The following is an 11,933-nucleotide window of genomic DNA, read 5'->3' as shown; positions in this document are numbered from 1 at the left end:
GTATTCACTGAATAGTGTTAACCTTTGCAACACCCCAGTAAATGGGGCCAATAACCATAGTTTTAAATTTTGTAGTTCAAGAAAAGAAGTTTTAAATGTCAGAAATTTCATCCATTTTGGTAGCTTTTTCATGTCCACATTGTCTGATAGTTTTCACCCGTTAAATGATACTATTAGATTAATTATTAAAAGTAGGGATTCAAGCCGAGCCAAGCCGAATAGTATTAGGCTCAAGCTCGGCTCGAGACTATTCTACAAGGCTTGAGCTCGAGCTCAAGCTCGATTCGAGCCAGAACCTTGAGCTCGAGCTCGGCTTGAGTCAAGAGTTCATAAATTCGAGTTCGGCTCGTTTTATATTTTATAAAAATATTTAGAAAAAAAATATTTTATAAAAATAAAAATTATATATATATTTTTTTATTTTATATTTAAAATTTAAGAATTAATATATATATTCGAACCGGATTGCGAGCCTCACAAGCCGAGCTCTAGTAGGCTCGAGCGTGGCTCGTTTAATAATCAAGCTACAGAATTGGACTCGAACTCATAAAAATCCAGCCAAATCAAGCTTGAGCAGTTTGTGAAAAGTTCAGCTTGTTACCACCCCTAATTAAAAATCAGACTGGACTGGATAATAAGATCAAATGATCCGAGAAGTGATCATTGATGAGGGTCAATCAACACTAAATCCCTATTGGCAATGACAGATCAGAGATCGTTGGACGAGATTGGTAGGTCGAATTCGCAAGACGAAATATGTCAGAAAGTTCGAGGGAATGACTCGGGCAAGGGATTCCGATGGTCAAATTAGCACGGAGCTGATGAGGTGGATGAAAACTAATGGGTAGGATGTCGGAATAGAGAGATAATACCTTTTGAGGGTGAAGGGTCCCCTTTATATGGACCTTGAGGCTTGGTTTTAGCATGCCCGATACGTTTGAGATGATAAGGATTATCCATCTGTTGCTTACGGAGCACGCTCGCACAATGTCACGGTAGCCTTTATTTGATTCCTCGTGAAGAGGGAAACAGGCTTATTGTTGCATCCAAGCACATTTCAAGGGCGCTAAGTGGTGTGCCATTGTTTTCAAAACCGGACCGGACCGGACTGGACGGTTGGATCGGAAAAACCGGAAATCGGTCAGCTGATCGGTTCCGTTTTCCTCTAAAATCGTTTTTTTCCTCAAAACCATTGATTTTGGTCAACACCACTGAATCGGTCGATTAACTGTTTGAATAGTTTTAATCATTTTTCAATTTTTTTATTTTTTCATCAGAATGAGCCGGCCATTCGGGTCAAACGATCAGACCGTTCGAACTGGTAACCGGACTCCTGACCGATTCGGTCACCGGTTTCTTTTTTAAAAACCATGGTCTGAACGATAAAAAGGGACGTATCACGTAGGTCGGAATCTTCCACAGGTCGACGTGATCCCTTAGGTCACTGATTGCTCAGGTCGGAGAGGTAGGTTAGTGTTCGTGACAGTCAATGGAGGTGCGTCTTGATCCTATAAGTCAATCTGCTCGTCTTCTCTTAAGCGAAGTTATAAGCTAACCTTCCCAAGATGGGTCATGCCAAATGGTGTTGAGGGCTAATTCACCCCTCATCAGTCATAGCTTTGAATCCGATTTTGCGCCCAAAAATTATTCAACCTAGGTTTGAATTGGATGGTCAAACTGTTTGACCTCAAACTGATGGTCAAAAGGGGTTCTGTTTTTGGTCCGTTTTTCAAACCAAGTTGTTTAAAACCATTAACATGTCTAAAGAATTAAAGGAATTTGGATTTCATCCACACAGAATACACCGTTTTCATGCACGGCTGGAAGGGTTGTGAGGACAAACCAAAGTCCAAGTAAGGAAATAAATGTAAAAATTAAAAAGATGAGAAAACATTTATATCTTTAAAGTGTGTTTGGTTCGATTTACATTTATTCAGTAAACGTTTATTGATGATGCCACATAGGCACTATCTCAACATTTTCTCTCTCTTATTCTTCTGTATGCATTAAAAATATAAAAAGTGAACTTTGATTTATGTGTATGCCAGCTATTTGTAGAAGTTATTTTTTGAAGCTTTCACAAACGGCCAAGCGTTTATTCAATGTTACGCTGAAATGGTGCCTAATGGCACTTAATTGTCGTAAACGACTGCAATTATTGCATTTCTTGGTTATATTAGCAAATAAAATACAAACATTTAATCAATAAACATAAATGAAACCAAACACATGCTCAATTATTTTACTATATCTTTTCAAATATCTTAACTTATTAATTGGATTTAAAACTTAAAATATGTACAACTTCGATAGCAAGCATAAGATGCTATTAAAGTATTCTGATTTTTTAAGCCCTGGTCTAACTTTTGTGGCCTACATAGAAAACAACGCTTAGTGTATAGAATATAGAGAAATAGATATATAAATTACAGATTCGATTATATTTTTATTGAATACCGAATGCAAAATTTGGATTCAACAAGAAATCAAGTCTAAGTACAATCAGGCCTACTATCAGAGACAATGAAAGGAGGGGGGACCAATCCAAGATTTGGATAGTCCCACATTTAGAGCATGTTGAGCTACATTATGGGCTGGAATCCTTTACCTATGAACATAAGAAATAATACTACCCTTTTGTTAACTGAGACAATACCTGCGTTCATTTATGATTGTATGGAGCGTCCCCTTTAATGTAAAAGCGACTGAAGTTCATGTTCAGGTTCCTGTCCCACGGTCTGGGCCTAAATTGCAAGTCCAGGCCGAGCTTACAGGTTTTTTTTGGGCCCAATAAAAAATTTTAGTTATTTAATAATTTTAAATTAGATAACATATCATACATTAAAAAAAGTATGGCAGAAGCCATATTAAACTGGAATTAGTCAGGCTTTGGGCTATTGCACAAAAAACTAAGAAATGGGCCTCATTTATAGGAAAAGGTAGGGAAAACCTATACTCAATAGCAAACACAGCCTTAAGGAATATGGAACTTGAAACAATACTCAATAGCAAGTGCAACAATTGAATTCCATATTGCTTAGGAATGAGAATGGAAGCCTTGCTTTCATGGCTTCATCCATATAAGACCATTCTACGAGGACAACTCTCATGCTTGAATCGACTCATGTGTTGGCATATTTGTGATTCATGCCTTAACACATGCGTCATGTCAACTCGTGTTTACTAGTGGAAGACACGTGCAATTAAGGCCCTATTCGCTTTTCAGATTTTGAGAGGGAAAAAGCTGGGTAATGGGATTTTGGTTCCCATTGGTTGAGATATCCATGTTCTTTTTTTTTTCAGAATTATGTAGAGTTCACGAAAAATTCATTTCCCCATATAAATAACTTTCTCACCACGGGGAAGTTGCCAATACTTGAATGGGAAAAAAAACTGCCCCTTTTAATAATATTTTTTTATGGATAAAACAATCATTTATCTTATTTACCTAGGAAATAAAAGAACATTGATAAATGTAATTATTCAGGTAAGTGTTTCTTGGTAAGTGCATTTACCCAAGTAAATAGCTTTCCAGAAAAATGAATGGGAGAGAATGATAAAGATATAAGTTGATATTGCATGTCAATTTTTCTTTTCATGACTTATACTAAAACCAATGCAAATATAGACGATATGTTAATATGTTTTATATTTTATATAAAATAAAATATATACAATTTATTATAAGGTCTAGGGGTGATGACACTTAGCCCCACCCCACCCCTGATGGTCGAGGGAAAAAACCCTTGAAAATGACGGAAACGAGTGAACTTAAGGCTTGCAAAGAGTACAAATATAAAATATGTAAAGTGCATAAACTTATATTATGTATTACTTTGTATGTATTTGTATTCTACATATTTATATTTAGGGGTGTCAATTTATTGGTTTTGGATTGAATTCAATCTAATTCAAACCTTATCAAATCGGATTTGAATGATCCATTATAATTATTAGATTGAGCCAATCCAAAATAAATCGGTCCATACTTTTATTGGTCTGAATTGGACCTAAACCAAATTTCCAATAATCTAATCACGAGGTTAAACCCTTATCCAATTTGAAACCAATCAAAATTGAAGCCGGCATAAAATCACTTTTATGAAAAGTACTTTTACGAAAGCACTTTCACAAAAACACTTTTAGAAAAGTACTCTTATAAAAATAATTTTATGAAAAGTACTTTTACGAAAGCACTTTTAAAAAAAATACTTTTACAAAGGCACTTTTACAAAAGTACTTTTACAAAAACAGTTTTATAAAAATATTTTTACAAAAGTACTTTTAGAAAGCACTTTTATGAAACCACTTTTACAAAAGAACTTTTATAGAAGTACTTTTACAAAAGCACTTATGGAAGTACTTGTATAAAAGTACTTTTACAAAAGTACTTTTAAAAAGCACTTTTACAAAAGTACTTTTAAAAAGCACTTTTACAAAAGTAGTTTTACGAAAGCATTTTTACAAAAGCACTTTTATGAAAGAACTTCTACGAAAGTAGTTTTATAAAAGCACTTATACAAAAGTACTTTTTATAAAAGCACTTCTATGGAATTACTTTTATAAAAGCACTTATAAGAAAGTACTTTTATAAAAGCACTTATACGAAAGTACTTTTAATAAAAGCACTTCTACGGAATTACTTTTATAAAAGCACTTTTACAAAAGTGATTTTTCAATGCCAAAAGGGTATATTTTTGTAATTTTCAGATTGTATTCATTTTAATATATTTTTGTAATTTTTTATATGTTCTGTTTTTTATATACTTTTTTATATCATTCAGTTTGGATTGAAATTGGATTCAATCCAATCCATTTACATTTTAATGAATTGGAATCAAATTGGATTTGGACTGGATTGGTTCCAGCCCATTTGTAAGTGGATTCACATTGGACTGGATTGGCTAGGACCAAATCCAGTCCAATTGACACCGCTATTTATATTTGTATTTGTATTCTTTCCAAAGAAAGCGTAAGGAATGCTTTTGTATCCCAACTGTAGAAGAAAGAAGTCATCGCCCTTGCTATAGAAAGAAATCTTTTCCACTTTATACAACAATTAACTTGTATCCTCTGCTCTTCCACTTCAGAAGATGAGGAGAAAACTGGTAGGCTCAGTTTGGAAGAAGTACAAATACAAATATGCATAGTGCAAAACCTTATATTTTGTATTATTTCATATACATTTGCATTGTAAATATTTGCATTTTTACTCCTAAACTGAGTAGTAGGAAATGGGAGGGGAGCCATATGAACGTTAGCTGATTATCAATTGAAGGGTAGAGAGAGAGAGAGAGAGAAGTAGAAGAAAAAGGGAGGGTGGTGGAGGAGGAGGGAGATGGGCGACGGCCAACGGGCGTGCAGGATTGGATTTAACAAGAATAAGGAACGAATCAGCAATCTCAAGAAGTGTTTAGCTTATCTATGTACCGGTGGATTCCTGGAGCCGGAGGAGTTTATCTTTGTATCCGACTTGATAATCGTCGTCAAGATTGTCCATTCCATTTATTCAGTGGATATGAGTCGGTCTTATGTGCATAATTGGGTTTTAGTTTTTACATGGTCCTTCGACCTCAAGGTTATGTTTGGTTTGAAGGAAAATGTAGGAAAAGGAAGGGAAAGGTAAGAAAATTTTTACAAATCTTGTATAAGTTTCTCTACCTTTCCCTATTTTTTCCTTCAAACCAAACAAGCAACTCACCAGCCGGAGCAATCAGCAGAACTGCCGATCAACCTCAATAGCAATTGTGTTCGTTGATAAAAAGAAAATATCATCCGTTGCATGTATCTAATGGCCGCATGGTGCAGTCTTCATGTTTCAGCTTTGAGTAATTTCCCAGCACCATTACCTTTCCTGCTGTAGTTGCGCAGTAGCATGGTAGAATTGATACTTCTGGTTGGCCACTTGTGAATGCTTGAGAAATTATTTAGGCCCCGTTTCGTTTTTCAGTAAGTTACTTATCCGAGTAAATGCAATTAAAATTTTACTCGGACAAGTGTATTTATCCATGTTCTTGTATTTCTCAGGTAAATAAGGTAATGACCATTGTAGTCATAAAAATCCATTATTATAAGGGGTATTTTTGTTTCATTCAAGTGTTCGCAACCTTCCTTCTAAGTGGAAAAGTTATTTACCCATGTAGGAGATGGGTACCACTTTCATGGGTAAGTGATACTCAGGAAAATAAATTTTCTCTGGTCCCCACATTAATCTAAAAAATTAACATAGGATTCTTGGTCAATGGGAACCAAAATCCGATTGACCAACTTTCCTCCCTCTCAAAAACCAAAAAAAGAAAACCCCCTTAGTATTCTGATCAATTGTTAAAAGGATTTTCAGTGGATCATGTATTAATTTAATTTAAGGTAAAAGGCTTAAACATACCCTCAATTTTTATTAATTAAAGCATACCCTCAGTTTTTCGAAAGGACTTAAAGATACCTTGTATGGTAGAACGACAATTCTGAACTTCAAAATATCCACCCTCCATCAATGAAACATCATATGTGAATTCATTTAAAATTTCTAAAATCCTATTTTGCCCTTTAGGCAGAGTTTGGAAGGAGTATAAATGCAAATATATCGAGTGCAAAATCTTATATTTTGTATTGTTTTATATGTATTTACACTGTACATATTTGCATTTTGATATTTCCAAACTGAGCCTTTAACACATAAGACTTTCTTGTTTGTTCATCTCTTCGTTACCCCATGTTGGTTGGGGAAAACCAACCTGCCTTTGCCTGTCAGAGTTTGACTTGAACTGGGTGGAACTTATCAAACAGTCTCGAGAGGAGCCTTCTGATTCCTAATAAAGGTAATATCCACTATTGACATCTAACGTTGGAATCCGAAAAGCCAAAATTTGGCTTGAACTAATTGAATGAGGTTCATCGATCAACCTCTGCATACTCGGATTTATAATCTCTGTGGTTCTTTTGAAACGTTGAAAGAAAATGAAAGATAAAAAATGCCATAAAGTATCCGTAAGTCCTTCCGAAATACTCAGGATATGTTCAAATCAATTAATGAAAATTGAGGGAAAAGAAGGCTCGTCCTTGTCTTCATTTTCAATCCCATTGGAATTGTATGGCTCTGTCATTGTTTCTACTGTCACTTCAACCTCAGGCGATTCCTTTACCCTAGCTAGGAAGTCTTATTTACTTTGTGTTATAGACTAAGAAGAATGAATGATATATAATCTCGAAGATGTTGGGAAGTGAAAACAATAGGATTCAGTGGGGCCTGTTTGTCTTGAGCTAATATCTTCATTTACTAGTTCATGCTTGCTTCTTATATCGATTGGCGAGTTCTCCAACCAGATTTGAATATTCTTTGCCGCCAACCCAAGCTGCTCCTACTTCCACCGACAAACCTCACTGGAATCTCCTTTCCGAATCCTCCCACTGATACTATCAAAAGCGCTAGTTAGAGAGTGTTTCTGATTTAGATGGTGTTTGGTATCGATGTAGCTTTTCGAAGAAATGGTGTCAGTTCAGTATTGTAAATACATTTAACAAAAAAAATATCTAAAAGTTATTTGGTTGAGCTGTTTATCTGATAAATGACTCTCTCGAAAATCATGTGAATCATTTATAAAAAACACCAATTTTGATGTTTTTCGTTTTCAAGACCGATTTTTCACTGTTTGGCTTATATGGCGCCTAATGGCACTGAGGTATAAAAAAAAAACATACAAAATATTTAAAGTAGATTTTGTTTCATTTTTCAAAACAAAATCATACAAAATGTTTATCTTATAAACACCATTGGTACCAAACAACCCTTTATTGTTTTGTTCTGATTAGAGAAACTGAACTGAAATAGTGGGATGGGTGTTGACAGACTTAAGGCTCAGTTTGAAAAGAGTATGAACACAAATTTATAGAGTGCAAAACCTTGTATATTGTATTATAAGCTTTGTATTTGTATTTATACTTTTTCCAAACTAAATCTAAGAGTCAGATTTGTTGTTGTGGTTCCCATAAGAAAATCTTTTCTTTGTTAAAGTGTTGGGATCTGAAAGATCAGGGAGTATTTTGTTGCAAATGAAAGTTTGGGGGAAGTTAAGTATGACTACCATCAAAGTAAAATACAGGGTGGCTATTTATAATTTACTGTTTATTACATATAATACAAAAATATTATATATTTGATAATACATATCTAGTTATACTTGCAGGCCAGGCTAAAATTATTGGGCCCAAGCCTGGCCCAAAAATTTTCGAGCTTAATTCAGGTTCAGGCTGAACCGGGCTGCATATCAAGGCCTGGAAATTTATGGGCTGGGTGAGGCAGAGACAAGAATGACCACCCCTAGTAGCTCTTGTCTTGTATGTCATACTCTTAACCCCCAACCCTCCTGGCAACGGGAGTTGATTCCAAGGTGATGTTTGGCATCAATTATGATTTCTTAAAAATCACTGTCATGTCAGAGCCACATCAGTGTTAGAGTAATTGGTGCCAAAATTTCTGTATGGGTGACCAATTTAGGTGATTTTCAAGAAATTGGCCAAAAATCCATTCTTGAAATTAGCCCTTTTCAGGGATGATCCTTTTTTGGTGATTTCCTAATTTCTTGCTGATTCTGACATTTTGAGGATGACATGACATTGAAGAAAAACTCTGATACAAAAATAATCGGCCCTTGAGAACTAGTACCAAACAGGTTAAAAAATCGACTTACATGATAAAATTAATACCGAATAACAAAATTTACTAATTTTTGAAAAACCATTTCGATAAGGAAACACAAGCCTCTACTAAGTAGTAGAGGAATAAAGAAAGAAGACATACCATCCTGTATATGATAGAAACTGTCATTATTACAATTATTTCTTTTCGCTAGCGGAGGAATTCTTTAGCAATAATCTTAGTCAAACATTATTGAGTTTGTGTGTACCAAAGGGAGGTTGGGTGGGTGGAGCCGTGGAGGTTAATGGGTGTTTTGTAGGATTGACAGCAAACCAATATTTCAATTATCACTTCTTTCTCTCCTCAGTCCTCTCCCTCTTTTATCACGTGAAAGCGGGGATTCATTGATGGAATGATGTTTGGATGCGACTAACATCAACACCATTGTTGCTTAATTAAATGCCTCCACAAATATCTCTGTCAACTCCACAAGTTAGCATTTATGGAAATGTAGTTCACAAGTCTCCTTCACAACCTCCCCCTCCAGGCTCCAGGCATTATTATTGTTGGAGGAATGCTATCGAAGCTTTTGCTCTGACTCGGTCTTTGATATTATGAGAATTTAGACCACTGTTTGGTTTCTGGAGACTGATATCTGTCTTACATGATTAGTGCATTTTGAATTCATTATTGGTTCGTTTTTTGGTCAGCAGTTAAGTGGTCTGGTCCAAAGGGGGTTGTCGTTTGTCAATGGGCCGGGTAGACTTTGGGAAATTTGATATAAATGTCCATGCTCTCCTTTATTGGTGGTGGCACGCTAATCTAGGGTGCAATGAAACAGAAATCTAGGAGTTTGCTTCTTTTTTTTTCGAGATTTGCTCCTCACATAATATATGTGTGGCTCCCACATCACACCAACCTTAGCCGTGTATTGAGAACATCTCTCATATTTGATTTCATCATTCATGGAAAGACATTTTTAATAGGACTGTGATGTGCTGTAAGGTTGGTGTGAGAGTGAGACACGCTTTTTGAGAAGCAATTCCGGTTTCTCTTCTTTGGGCTTTTTTCATAAGAGTGTGTTTGGTGTCTAAGTGTATTAATTTACTGAATTATGATGTTGAGAATCTAAAAGGGGAGATATTTTAGATAAAACATATGGTACAGTAATTTATTATAGGTTCAAATACATAGGTAAGGGTGTCAATGGACCGGTTTTAGATTGAAACCCATCCAGTCCTAAATCAATTCAGACCTGGTCCGTCTGTAACAAATTTTTATTGGGTTGGGTTGGATTAAGTCAATATCTGGTCCATCGATATAAGATAAGAATATATGTGTCAATAGACTGGTTTGCGTTGAAATTAATCTAAATCAAAATGAATTTGAACAGATTGGATGGTGTCCAATTATGTCAATCATAGTTCTTTAGTTTGCGTCCTGATTAATAATTGGGTCAAGACTTGTTTTTTCTGTTCCAAATTGATTATGTACTTAATAATATATAAAAGTTTACTAGTTTTCTTGCAATTCTTGTTATAATTAATGTTTGGAAAGACAAATTTCGTAGACAATATTTAAGATAATTTTGATATATATATATATATATATATATATATATATATATATTAATCCTATGTTTTATTAGTATTTGTTTGTTGATATTTTTATTAGTTCTTTTAGTACAAAAGTGGAAAAATAAGTGTTTGAAATGACTGAATTATGACTTATGACAGATCTTTTATAGGCGCCAAACATTAGAGAGGAGATGAAGAATTTAATATTCAAAAAACATAAAATATGTTATTAAGGTTTTACTCTTTTCATTTAGAATTAACTGAAGTAATTATCTTAAAGAAAGACACGATAGTATATAGTGAGGGCTATACAACTATCATACATCGAAAAAAATCAATGTATGACATATATTATAGAGTCGGGTTTAGGTTGGGTCAAGTTGCCTAAAAAATCAACCCTAACCCAAAATAAAGTTAAATTCATAAATTTCAACCCGAACATCAACCCAGCCCAACCCAACCCAATTTTTTCAGATTGGATTAGGATTGAATTCGGGCCAACCCGGCCAAAGTTGCAGCCTTAAAACCAACCCATTGTTATCACTTATCACTGTTAAAGTGCGGTGTTATGATTTGAAGCTAAATATCCTAAGAAAGCAAAACATGTTTAAAGTCAAATCGACTACGGGCATTTTACATAAAGTCAAAATGGGAATACTGACACAATGGTACCAAACACAACTTTTAAATTGCTCTTCTTAGTTTTCCTGGTTATCTATCCCAAGAAAGATGCTTTCTGATCAGGTCAGGTCATTCATTAATGGGGAAGGCTGAATGACAAATAACTCTTCCATTTATTCTCATATATTCTTCTCATCAATCTTCATTAATTGATCGAAATTGAGAAAAGAGGCCATTGCCATAATGCCATGTATTTAAAAAGTAATACAAAGTAAGGTAGATCAAAGAGGTGGTCAATATATTCTGGAGGGTCCCTTTCACAGTGAACAGCTAAACCAGCCACATCATCAATCCAGATGGCAAACGTAGGATAAGAATGTAGGGAATTAGCTCCACATTAGACCTAATTGGTAAGTGGGAGATCATTTTTTATCTTGGTAATGCTGATGTTTGATACCACGGCAGTTTCTACTTGGAATCTGTCACATCAGCATCGCGTAGATGTTTTGAATTAATTACTGTTTTGAGTTGAAACAGACATAAAACATTTTTTTTTAAGTATATATTTGACATCGGTACTGGATATGTGTGGGTTGAAAGTACTCTTTTATAAGAAAATGATGTTTTTTTTTGTTTGAAAACGTTGCTGTTAGGTAAAATGTCTCTTGGGGTAATAATAATACCTTCTATTTAGTACTAGTGCACTATATCTGTTTTTAGCATTCATACTCATTATAGGAAATATACGGTCACTGCCACATCATATCTTTGTTGGCAGTAACAAGTTCCAAATTGAAAAAACGTCAAATTCAATACTTTAGCATGGTTTAGAGCACCGTTTTTTATGGAAAAATAGTTCTAAAAATGTTACCATTTTCTAGAGCACCAAATTTTTCATTGTAACACTGATGTATCACCATTTTCTAGAGCAATGGCATCAATGCCAAACACTGCCCAAAAATATATAAACCATAGGACTGTTGGGACCTCCATTGGCTGTCTCTTTAAAGAAATGATCTAATTAGTAATGACCTGGCTCTTAATTGGCATCCTATGTGGTAGTGTAGAGACATATTTAGGTGCATTGCATACTGATGAGG

The sequence above is a fragment of the Nelumbo nucifera genome, chromosome 1, assembly GCF_055504915.1.
Source record: "Nelumbo nucifera cultivar China Antique chromosome 1, China Antique-T2T, whole genome shotgun sequence".
NCBI classification, from domain to species: Eukaryota; Viridiplantae; Streptophyta; class Magnoliopsida; order Proteales; family Nelumbonaceae; genus Nelumbo; species Nelumbo nucifera.
This window is presented reverse-complemented; position numbering follows the sequence as displayed.